Source organism: Suncus etruscus, chromosome 4 (genome assembly GCF_024139225.1).
Source record: "Suncus etruscus isolate mSunEtr1 chromosome 4, mSunEtr1.pri.cur, whole genome shotgun sequence".
NCBI classification, from domain to species: domain Eukaryota; kingdom Metazoa; phylum Chordata; class Mammalia; order Eulipotyphla; family Soricidae; genus Suncus; species Suncus etruscus.
The window spans coordinates 117,916,464-117,928,594 of record NC_064851.1 but is presented as its reverse complement, the minus strand read 5'-3'; the positions used below and the strand labels follow the sequence as shown (position 1 = coordinate 117,928,594).

General features: G+C 39.1%; 1 non-coding gene across 1 annotated transcript; it reads right to left on the bottom strand.

Moving 5' to 3' along the window:
- Positions 1-8,221: 8,221 nt before the first annotated feature.
- On the bottom strand, positions 8,222-8,328 carry LOC126007605 (U6 spliceosomal RNA). Its single transcript, XR_007495133.1, has one exon. It is a non-coding gene; the product is annotated as a U6 spliceosomal RNA (small nuclear RNA).
- Positions 8,329-12,131: the final 3,803 nt, after the last annotated feature.

Genomic DNA, 12,131 nt, shown 5'->3' with positions numbered 1-12,131 from the left:
GCTGAGAGTTTTGATCAAGAATGGGTGTTGGACCTTATCAAATGCTTTCTCTGCATCTATTGATATGATCATGTGGTTTTTATTTTTCTTGTTATTGATGTTGTGTATTATGTTGATAGATTTACGGATGTTAAACCAGCCTTGCATTCCTGGGATGAAACCTACTTGATCGTAGTGGATGATCTTCTTAACGAGGCATTGAATCCTATTTGCCAGGATTTTGTTGAGGATCTTTGCATCTGCATTCATCAGTGATATTGGTCTGTAATTTTCTTTTTTGGTAGCGTCTCTGTCTGGTTTAGGTATCAAGGTGATGTTGGCTTCATAAAAGCTATTTGGAAGTGTTTCTGTTTGTTCAATTTCATGAAAGAGTCTTGCCAAGATTGGCAGTAGTTCCTCTTGGAAAGTTTGATAGAATTCATTAGTGAATCCATCTGGACCTGGGCTTTTGTTTTTCGGCAGACATTTGATTACTGTTTTAATTTCATCAATGGTGATGGGGGTGTTTAGATATGCTACATCCTCTTCCTTCAACCGTGGAAGATTATAAGAGTCCAAGAATTTATCCATTTCTTCCAGGTTCTCATTTTTAGTGGCGTAGAGTTTTTCAAAGTAGTTTCTGATTACCCTTTGAATCTCTGTCATATCAGTAGTGATCTCTCCTTTTTCATTCCTGATACGAGTTATCAAGTTTCTCTCTCTCTCTTTCTTTGTTAGGTTTGCCAGTGGTCTATCAATCTTGTTTATTTTTTCAAAGAACCAACTTCTGCTTTCGTTGATCTTTCGGATTGTTTTTTGAGTTTCCACTTCGTTGATTTCTGCTCTCAGCTTTGTTATTTCCTTCTGTCTTCCTATTCTTGGGTCCTTTTGTTGAGCATTTTCTAGTTCTATTAGCTGTGTCATTAAGCTACTCAGGTAAGCTCCTTCTTCCTTCCTGATGTGTGCTTGCAAAGCTATAAATTTTCCTCTCAGTACTGCTTTTGCTGTGTCCCATAAGTTCTGAGAGTTTGTGTCTTTATTGTCATTTGTTTCCAGGAACCTTTTGATTTCCTCCTTGATTTCATCTCGGACCCACTGGTTATTGAGCATGAGGCTGTTTAACTTCCAGGTGTTAAAGTGTTTCTTCTGAGTCCCTTTGGAGTTCACAAATAATTTCAGAGCCTTGTGGTCAGCGAAGGTAGCCTGCAAAATTTCTATCCTCTTGATCTTATGGAGGTATGTTTTATGTGCCAGCATGTAGTCTATCCTGGAGAATGTCCCATATACATTGGAGAAGAATGTGTATCCAGGTTTCTGGGGATGGAGTGTCCTATATATATCCACTAGGCCTCTTTCTTCCATTTCTCTCCTCAGGTCTAGTATATTCTTGTTGGGTTTCAGTCTGGTTGACCTGTCCAGTGTTGACAAAGCCGTGTTAAGGTCCCCCACAATTATTGTGTTGTTGTTGATATTATTTTTCAGATTTGTCAACAGTTGTATTAAATATTTTGCTGGCCCCTCATTCGGTGCATATATGTTTAGGAGAGTGAATTCTTCCTGCTCTACGTACCCCTTGATTAATATAAAATGTCCGTCTTTGTCCCTTACAACCTTCCTGAGTATAAAGTTTGCATTATCTGATATTAGTATGGCCACTCCAGCTTTTTTATGGGTGTTGTTTGCTTGGATAACTTTTCTCCAGCCTTTTATTTTGAGTCTATATTTGTTCTGACTATTCAGGTGCGTTTCTTGTAGGCAGCAGAAGGTTGGATTGAGTTTTTTGATCCATTTAGCCACTCTGTGTCTCTTAACTGGTGCATTTAGTCCATTGACGTTGAGAGAAAGAATTGTCCTGGGATTTAACGCCATCTTTATTTCAAAATTTGGTGTGTCTTTTGGGTAGTCTTGTCTTAGATTAGGTCTTTCAGTTTTTCTCTTAAGACTGGTTTTGTGTCTGTGAAGTTTCTGAGCTGTTTTTTGTCTGTGAAACCATGTATTCTTCCATCAAACCGGAAAGTGAGTTTTGCTGGGTATAGTATTCTGGGTGAAGCATTCATTTCATTCAGTCTTGTCACAATATCCCACCACTGCTTTCTGGCATTGAGCGTTTCTGGTGACAGGTCTGCTGTAAATCTCAGGGAAGCTTGCTTGAACATGATTTCCCCTTTTGATCTTGCTGTTTTCAGAATTCTGTCTCTATCTGTGGGATTTGTCATTGTGACTAGGATGTGTCTTGGGGTGGTTTTTCTGGGGTCTCTTTTGGTTGGTACTCTTCGGGCATGCAGGATTTGATCACATATATTCTTTAGCTCTGGAAGTTTCTCTTTAATGATGTTCTTGACCATTGATTCTTCCTGGAAATTTTCTTCCTGGGTCTCTGGGACTCCAATGATTCTTAAGTTGTTTCTGTTGATCTTATCATAGACTTCTATTTTCGTCTGTTCCCATTCTTTGACTAATTTTTCCATTGTCTGCTCATTTGCTTTAAGTTTTTTGTCCAATCTCTCCTGCTGTATGGAATTGTTATGTATCTCATCTTCCACAGCACCAAGTCTATTCTCAGCTTCTGATACCCTGTCCCAGAGCTTATCCATTTTGTCATTCACTTCGTTTACTGACTTTTTCAGTCCTGTTAGTTGACATGTTATTTCAGTTTGGAGTTTTGTCATTTCTGCCTTCATATTTTCTTGGTTCTTATTAGTGTTCTGTTCAACTCGATCCATGGTTTCTTGGAGTCTGTTGAGCACCTTCCATATTGCTAGTCTAAAGTCCTTATCTGAGAGGTTGATTAGTTGTTCAGTCATTATCTGGTCCTCAGAATTGTCATCTTCATTCTCTATGTCTGATGCTGGCCTGCATTGTTTCCCCATTGTCACACTTGTATTTTGGGTTTTTCTACGTGTTGTGGTGGTATTCATTGTCTATATGATGTAGGCAGCACACTCCTCTGGCTCCTCCCTTTCTGGATGGGCTGACTTGCCTCTAAGGGAGGGGAGTCCTCCGTGGATGAAGCCTCACACTGGGTCAAATCTTAGGCCCGAGCATGCAACAGAGAAGACAGTCCAGAGAGAAATGTTTGCTTCTGTGATATAGCGCCGTTCTTAGTGTGATTTTTCCTTCTTGTTGCAATGGAGTTCTTTCCTTAGAAAGAGTGCACGGCCGCGTAGCGAAGCGGAGCGGCCGTGCTCCTCTGAGCCTCTTTTTGCCCCACTCGCAAGAGTTTCACGCAAGAGGACAGTAGACAGACATAGACAGGTCACACTCACAGTCTTTCACAGCTGAGCCCCACTGGGCCGGTGTACTTTCGTGGATTTTCCCCGCCTGGTGTCACACACAGGGAGCCAGCTTTTGCAAAGGTTAGCCGGTTTTTATGCTCTGAAGTCCCTCCCTGAAAATGGCGTCTGGGCGAGCGAGGTTTCTGGAGGCTCTTTTTGCCCCACTCGCAAGGGTTTCACGCAAGAGGACAGTAGACAGACATAGACAGGTCACACTCACAGTCTTTCACAGCTGAGCCCCACTGGGCCCGTGTACTTTCGCGGATTTTCCCCGCCTGGTGTCACACACAGGGAGCCAGCTTTTGCAAAGGTTAGCCGGTTTTTATGCTCTGAAGTCCCTCCCTGAAAATGGCGTCTGGGCGAGCGAGGTTTCTGGAGGCTCTTTTTGCCCCACTCGCAAGAGTTTCACGCAAGAGGACAGTAGACAGACATAGACAGGTCACACTCACAGTCTTTCACAGCTGAGCCCCACTGGGCCGGTGTACTTTCGTGGATTTTCCCCGCCTGGTGTCACACACAGGGAGCCAGCTTTTGCAAAGGTTAGCCGGTTTTTATGCTCTGAAGTCCCTCCCTGAAAATGGCGTCTGGGCGAGCGAGGTTTCTGGAGGCTCTTTTTGCCCCACTCGCAAGGGTTTCACGCAAGAGGACAGTAGACAGACATAGACAGGTCACACTCACAGTCTTTCACAGCTGAGCCCCACTGGGCCCGTGTACTTTCGCGGATTTTCCCCGCCTGGTGTCACACACAGGGAGCCAGCTTTTGCAAAGGTTAGCCGGTTTTTATGCTCTGAAGTCCCTCCCTGAAAATGGCGTCTGGGCGAGCGAGGTTTCTGGAGGCTCTTTTTGCCCCACTCGCAAGAGTTTCACGCAAGAGGACAGTAGACAGACATAGACAGGTCACACTCACAGTCTTTCACAGCTGAGCCCCACTGGGCCGGTGTACTTTCGCGGATTTTCCCCGCCTGGTGTCACACATAGGGAGCCAGCTTTTGCAAAGGTTAGCCGGTTTTTATGCTCTGAAGTCCCTCCCTATCCCTGAGTATTTTTATATACTTGTATATACCTTTATAAATCTGTATTTCTTTTTTTTTTTTTTTTTTTTTTTTGGTTTTTGGGCCACACCCGGTAACGCTCAGGGGTTACTCCTGGCTATGCGCTCAGAAGTTGTTCCTGGCTTGGGGGACCATATGGGACACCGGGGGATAGAACCGAGGTTCGTCCAAGGCTAGTGCAGGCAAGGCAGGCACCTTACCTTTAGCGCCACCACCTGGCCCCATAAATCTGTATTTCTATATATGTAAACACATGTGCTCACACTGTTACTTGTCTATTGCTTTTTTTCATCTAAAAGGGAATGTAATAACCTATTTATATTCTAAAGTCCTGAAATACATAAAATGTCTAAGACAGACAAAACTTTGAATATAGGTTAGGTTATTTATTGATTATATTATCTTTCTTTTTTGTTTGTTTGTTTGGTTGGTTGGTTTTGGGTCACACTTGGCAGCGCTCAGGGGTTACTCCTGGCTCTGTGCTCAGTGCTCCTGGCAGGCAAAGGGGATCATATGGGATGCTGGGATTCGAACCAGTTTGTCCTGGATCAGCTGAGTGCAAGACAAATGCCCTACTGCTGTGCTATCTTTCCAGCCTGATTATATTTTCTTGAGCAGATTACAACCATGTGTCACTTAACAACAGGGACATATTCTGTGAAATACATTGTTTGATGATTTTATTGTTGGGAATGATTGCATAAATTGTCTACCTTACTTCATCTTTAGATGGCCTAGCTTACTTCATCTTTAGACTCAGTGATATCTTCTTTTAAGATCACCATTAAGGGCCAAAGATGTGGTGCAAGCAGTAGGGCGTCTGCCTTGCACGCACTAACCTATGGTGGATCGTGGTTCAATCCCCCGCATCCCATATTGTCCCCCAAGCCAGGTGCGATTTCTAAGAGAATATCCAGAAGTAACCTCTGGCTAACACCAGGTGTGCCCCCCCCCAAAACAAAACAAAACAAAAAAGATCAACATTGCATCCATAGTCACTTGTTGATCAAATGGTTACGACACATGACTATCATCAGCCTTCTTAGCCTCAGTTTTATTTTCTTTGTAAATTGTGTGGGAGGTTGTTTATTTTGTTTTGTTTTGCTTTTGAGCCAGATCAGTGATACTCAGGGTTTTGCCTCACCTATACTCAGGAATTTCTTCTGGCAATGCTCAGGGCAATTATATAGAATGCCAGGGAGCTAAGCTAGGTAAGCCATATGTAAGGCAAATATCCTACCTGATGTACTATCACTCTGGTCTCTATAAACCATGTGGACCCTACCTTTTCAATGGATCTGGTAATGGTGTAGCATATAGTAGTCTTATTACAGTACTTGGAACATAGCAAATGCTTAATAAACAATTATCTTCAGCTTGGTTTAGAATTTTACATAATCCTTACCCTGCTTTTTAGAGCTTTAAAGATTTTCTAGCTTACATCCAATTTTGTGACTTATCTTAAACTAGGAGTGTAAGGGAAGTAGTGAATATCCCATTGATGGTTCTGATAGAGGTGTCAGTTTTAGTGAAGTGTTCAAAGAACAACAACCAAATATCACAAGTGTCTTTTTTTGTTGTTGTTTGTATTTTTTTTAAGTAACATTAATGTTGGGAATTGGGTCAGAGGACTGGGATGGATGCTTTGCATACAGGAGGCCTGGAATTCATGTCCAGCACTGTGTTGTCTCCTGAGCACTTCTGGGTTTGGCCCACAAGCAGACAAACATACACACACACACACACACACACACACACATACATGCCAACACACCCTCTTTGTCAGAGGAGAGGAGTTATTTTGCACTTATTTATTACAACTTATGAAAAATAAAATAAGTGAGTGACTGAGATTTTGTGTGCTTGTGTGTAACTTCTCATAACTTCTAATTATATTTCTAATCATACACTGGGAAACGCCAGGTTTGTGATAATTTGTCCTTCCAAGAGAAAACCCTCTTATCCCAGGTAAACACCATTGGAACATGTATTTATTTCTGTTTTGTCTGATTCTTGTTGATGTTGGGGGTTGTGGAAGTTGAGAAATGTAAAAGAATTTTTTTTTGTAAGAATATGATCAATTACAGGGCTCTACTCTTTTTCTCTTTTTTTTTTTTTTTTTTTTTTTGAGGCAAATAGTACTTGTCCAGTGTGACTGCAGAGACAGGAATGACACTGATGTGCAGCACCTTCCTTGAAATTAGGAGACCACAAGTAAGATCCTAGGCTACAACCACATCTGACTTTCATTATGCGATCAGGGATCACTCCTGGCAGGGCTCAGGGGATCATCTGAGGGGCTGGGGATTGAATCTGGGCCAGCTGCATACACGACAATTGCCCTACCCGCTATACTCCTTTCTATTCCTGCTGAATTCCATTCTGGAGGCACTATTATTTGTAACAAAAAATAAACCAAAAAGTGTGGTTCTCTGAGATATCACAATCAAACATAAGCATATACCACAAGTATAGTGTTTAATTACTGGCCAGCACTATAATCAAGTGTGAAAGACTTCATAATCATGGCAGCAACATGATCAATAAAAGAGAAAGAAAGTGGAAGAAGATATAAAACAAAATTCACTAAGAAAAAAAAACCTCATCTATTGACTTAACAGATAAATAGGCTATTTATTTAAATACAATTTGTGGGCCTTAGCAAAAGTTTGGTATCAGAGCACCAGCCTTTTGAGTGTTAAAACTGAGTGTTTGATCCCTGACACCTCACCCAGATGCCAAGTGCGATCCAAGTCAGAGCACTGCCATTAAGGCCCATGGTGCCAAAGAAAATTGTGTCCTCTGGCATCACAACTGAAGCGCACAACACCCAGTGAGCATCATAACAAACTATGGACAACCACTGCTGCCAGTATTCAAGCTCCAGCCATTACAGCAACAAAGGGAGGGAAGGAGAGAGGTGAAGGAACAGAAAACAAAACAAATAACCAGTCATTTACATTTAAAACAGAGATTCAAAATAAAATCTAATGGAGAGGCAAAGTAGAATTAATGACTGCAAACGTCTGAGGATGTGCAGACTGAGATGAATATTTTGTGTCCTAAAAATATTTTATGACGTGTTGTATTGCGTAGTTTACATTGCTTGTCTTGGGAACATTTATCAGAGATACTACTTTCTTTTATCATAAAATAAAGAGAATATATTTGGAGAAACTGTCCTGGGAAAAACAAAGTAAATACAGGCAGGCAGCTGTAGAAAATATTGCTTTATAAATAATTCACCTACAGAGTTTCTTGGAATTAGGGAAATATAGTGTGTGAATTTTCATGTTTTATGAAAAGTCAGTGAAAGTTTTGTATGAGTGAATATTAAAGCTTTTTCTTAGAATGTCCTAAATTCTACCTTATTTAGATTTTTTTCTAGGCACTGTGGTTTATAATATTGCTAACAGTAAGGTTTTATGCAGAATTTGGGATCATATATTTCCTCAGGTGTCTACTTCCTTCCACAATTTTCCCACTGTTGTCTCCTCCTCTTCCCCACCCCCAACCAAGCATCCTACAGAAGACCAATTCTTGGTTTCTGTTGCCTTTGGCCATTTGTCAGTATCCTACTTTGTTTCTTTGCATCTTGTATACAAAGAGATTATTCTGCGTCTGGCCCTTTCCTAATTTCATTCAATATGATATTCTCCAGATCCATCCACATAGGAGCAAATTGGATGATTTCATCTTTTCTTACAGATGCGATTATCCCAATGTGTATATGTGCCTTTGTTTGTTTATCTAGTTATCTGTTCCTGGACACTTGGTTGTTTCCAGGTTTTAGCTATTGTGAACTAGTGTTGTATGAACTTGAAGTGCAAATGTATTTTCTGAATAGAGGTTTTGGACCCTTGGGATAGATGCTAAGAAGAGGAATGGATAGAAGCTTTTGAAGTGTCCATATTGAAAAATATGGACTGCTTCATGAATTTTCATGTCATCTTGGCGCAGGGACTATGGTGATTTTATCTATATTGTTCGAGTTTTAGTGCATGTACGGCCAAAGTATATACAAGTTTTTTTTTTTTTGACATTGATAATTAAGTTTTTTTTGTTTTTTGTTTTTGTTTGTTTTGTTTTTTTTTTTTTTTTTTTTTTTTGGTTTTTGGGCCACACCCGGTGATGCTCAGGGGTTACTCCTGGCTGTCTGCTCAGAAATAGCTCCTGGCAGGCACGGTGGACCATATGGGACACCGGGATTCGAACCAACCACCTTAGGTCCTGGATTGGCTGCTTGCAAGGCAAACGCCGCTGTTCTATCTCTCCGGGCCCAGATTTTTTTTATATTCTCACTTTTTGGATTGTTTCAAATATTTCTCTCTGTTTTTCTACATTCCTATACCCAAAAAGAAACTATTGACTTCTTTTGTTTTTCAAAGTGAAATATGATGGAGTTCTGGGTTGAAACACAAGGACAGTTAGTATGTACTAACTGTTTCCAGTTGGTTTAGAGGCTGATTTGTTGTGTGACTTTGGGTGAGACAGGCTTCCATTATTTGTTCCATAGGGAACAAATTATCACTAATGAGATTATGTATTCAAAACTATCTGAATAGCCAAAAAAAGAAATGCTAATGCAGCATATTGTTGAAGAGAAGATTCTTGATTTTGTACTTGTTTTAGAAAAAAAGAAGAATAAAAGAAAGATTTTGGAAAATGATTTCTATTCTGCAATATAAGGGCAGCTGCTAGGCTAATCGCCAGAGCCCTTAAAAGACAAAAAAGGGTTATGATGGACTCAGTAGCATAAGGTATTTCTTTGGGCTTCCCAAGCTGTGTATGTGCCTGGGATATAGTGCTATTCAGGTCCTGTGGTGCCTGAAACTACCAAAGCTATCCTCATAGTTCTCTGGGACCTTTAGGGTTATATATAAGCTACATGTTGCTGGGGATCAAAGTTGATTTGGGTATATGAACCCTAAGTCCTGTGCTTTCTCCCTTGCTCTGGTATTGGTCTTCTGACAGAAAACTTTGGTATTTCTAATTTCTCATGCAGCTGACCCCTTGAGAATGAACACATTTAGTTTTGAGCAGAATGTCAGCTCATATCCTTGGAGTTTGGGACAAAGGATGTGCCATGATATAATGCTTTGAATTTTAGTCCTAAATTTTAGTTGTAGGAAAATCATAGTTTATGGAAAGTCAAAGCAAATTAAGAGCATGAAATATCAGACAGATTATAAGATGATGTCTACTCATGTTTTTCTAAATGAGATCTGGAAGACAAGTGCTTAATCACACACAAAGAAGGCCACTTTTAAATACCATACAAGTATAGTATCCTAATAAACTAAAAATAAGTAATTATTGTAGTTAGAATTTTCAATGTATAATGTCGAGTGTAGATCATTTGATAATTCCTGTAGTAGTTGCTTTGTGTTTTATTTCCATTTCTTTTCTGGAATCAAAATTGTCTTGAACTTGGAGAACTTGATCCTTCTCAGCATCTTCTCCCATCTGTCTCCATGTTGCTGCCAGGGACATCTTCTAAAAGTACCAGCTTGATCATGTCACACTTTATTTAAATTTTCTTTAAAACTTTATTTAAACTTCTGTCATGTTCCTCTTTGCCATCAGACTGATGTTTGAATTTCTAATTCAGTGTCCAGTGATGAATCTTAGAAAATTAGTTTGAACCTGAAAAATATCATTGGAAGGGTTGTATGTATTTTAATGAGAAATAGCCTTTTTTCAGAGAAACAAGTCTTTAGTTATACAAAAATAATAAAAAAAAGTGAGACAAGTTCAAATATTATTTTTGAGGATGCAGAAAACTGATGAGCCGTCCTCAGAGAAAATACAGAAGAGTAAGCTATTAAATGCCTTACTTAATAATGTAATACTTGTAACCGAAATTTATTGAGACAAGTCTTATAGGTCAGATATTTTTCTAAGCCTTTTATATATATTAATTGATTGAATGCTTTTAATAACTCTTCTACAAATCCCTGACTAATGATGAACCAGAGGCTGAGAGAAGTCTGATAATGCACCTAAGGTCACAAAGAAAAATAACTACAATAGTCATCCAAGTTGTTGTAAGTTTCCAAATACTTCACTGAGAGGCCAGATACACAGCTCGCTCGTAGAGCACTTGACAAGCATCTGTAAGGCTCTGGGTTCAATCCCTGACACTGATACAACAAACTAAACAAACTTCAAAAAACCCCCAAACTTTCAGTTAAACATTATGGTTTATAGCCTTCCCTGGCTTTACAAGTTGGAAATATCATTCAGCCTACTAATCCAGATATTTGATAAATTTCCCTGAAAGCCTTTGTACATGGCCAGAGAGGCCAGCTTCATCATGGTTGCAGCACTAGTCTGCTTTGTGCTAATTAATGTTGCTTAAAGGGAGGACTTGAAAAGTACAGCATAGCACAATCAGGATGTCGGTGTTCCACATTAGCGTTAGTTAAGAATGAATCACTCACGATGAGTCACTCAGAAGAATAAATCACTCTAGACTCTTGTGGCCACTTTTTGAAAAACAAAAAAACAAACCCAAACATTTTATGGGAGTACCGGGATTTATAGTGCTGTTGATTATAATTTTCACACACAATCATTCCAGCACCACACCCAGCACCAAAGTGTCCATTTTCCTCTTATGAGTACTTTTTAGAAAGATATTACTTGTCCATTTAATTTTATGTTTTTGTTTTTTGGTTTAGTGGTTTTAGTGGTTTTTGGTTTTAGTGGTCAAACACAATGCTTTCTACATACAAGGCAAGTGCTCTACCATCGAGCTACAGCCTTGGTCTTATTTAATAATTTTGAAAGTAAACATGATAGGGTTCAATTTTCACATTTTAATTTTCCTACTGTTAGTTAACCTGGGGAGAATAATTTCAAAATAAGTATTTGAAATTCTAGAGAAAAAAATTGTTTTTAGAGATTATTTCTAAAGTTGAATCTAGATAGTCAGGTTGGGCAAGGGGAGTGGCATCTCTTTGGCAGAGGTGATTTAGTTGGAGAATTCAGTAGAGTTTTAAAGATTGGGTTGGTCTCCGGATGGAACTTCATAAGTAGTAGTCATAAATATATCTGTTAATTATATTTTTCTTTCTTGATTTTCCAATGTCCAGAAATTTTTTTTTTTATCAAGTTTCAGCATTAGATATGTGATTCTTCTCAGGGTCATAGAATAGTTGACAGAGTCTGTTTTCTTGTGCTCCTTTTTCTCTGTTCTTCTTTATATGGTTATATATATATTGGATTTAGGCCCACAACAGCATATTCTTTGTTTGTTTGTTTGTTTGTTTTTATGTAGGCTGTTCTTCATGTGAGACATGGAATCTGTGCTGGTAAATTTTATATGTTAACTTGGCTAGATCATGCTACTCAGATGATTGGTCAAATACCAGTTTAGATGTCTTAGTGTGGATATATCTTTCAAATGATATTAGCATTTAAATTAGTCGAGTGTGAGTGAAGCCAATTATCTTCCACAATGTGACTAGATCTCATTTATCTAATCAGTTGAAGACTTGAAGAGAAAAAGACTATGGTCCACTAAGGGAGAGAGAATTCTGTCTTTAGATGAGTTATAATACTATTTCCTGGATTTGCAGTCTGCCAGCCTGTTTTGAAAATTTCTAACTTGTCAACTTTCATAATCATAGGAGCCCATTTTAAAAAATGAATTTCTTATCTTCAGACATATTCTCTTGATTTAGTTGCTCTGGAGCATCCTGATTAATGCTGAGGCCCTTTTGTCCATATCCAAAGTTATTTCTTTATATCTCATGTAAGATTGAGGGAACAAATGGCTACAATTATTTCTTAAAAAAATATAAAAGCATTCAAAAAATCT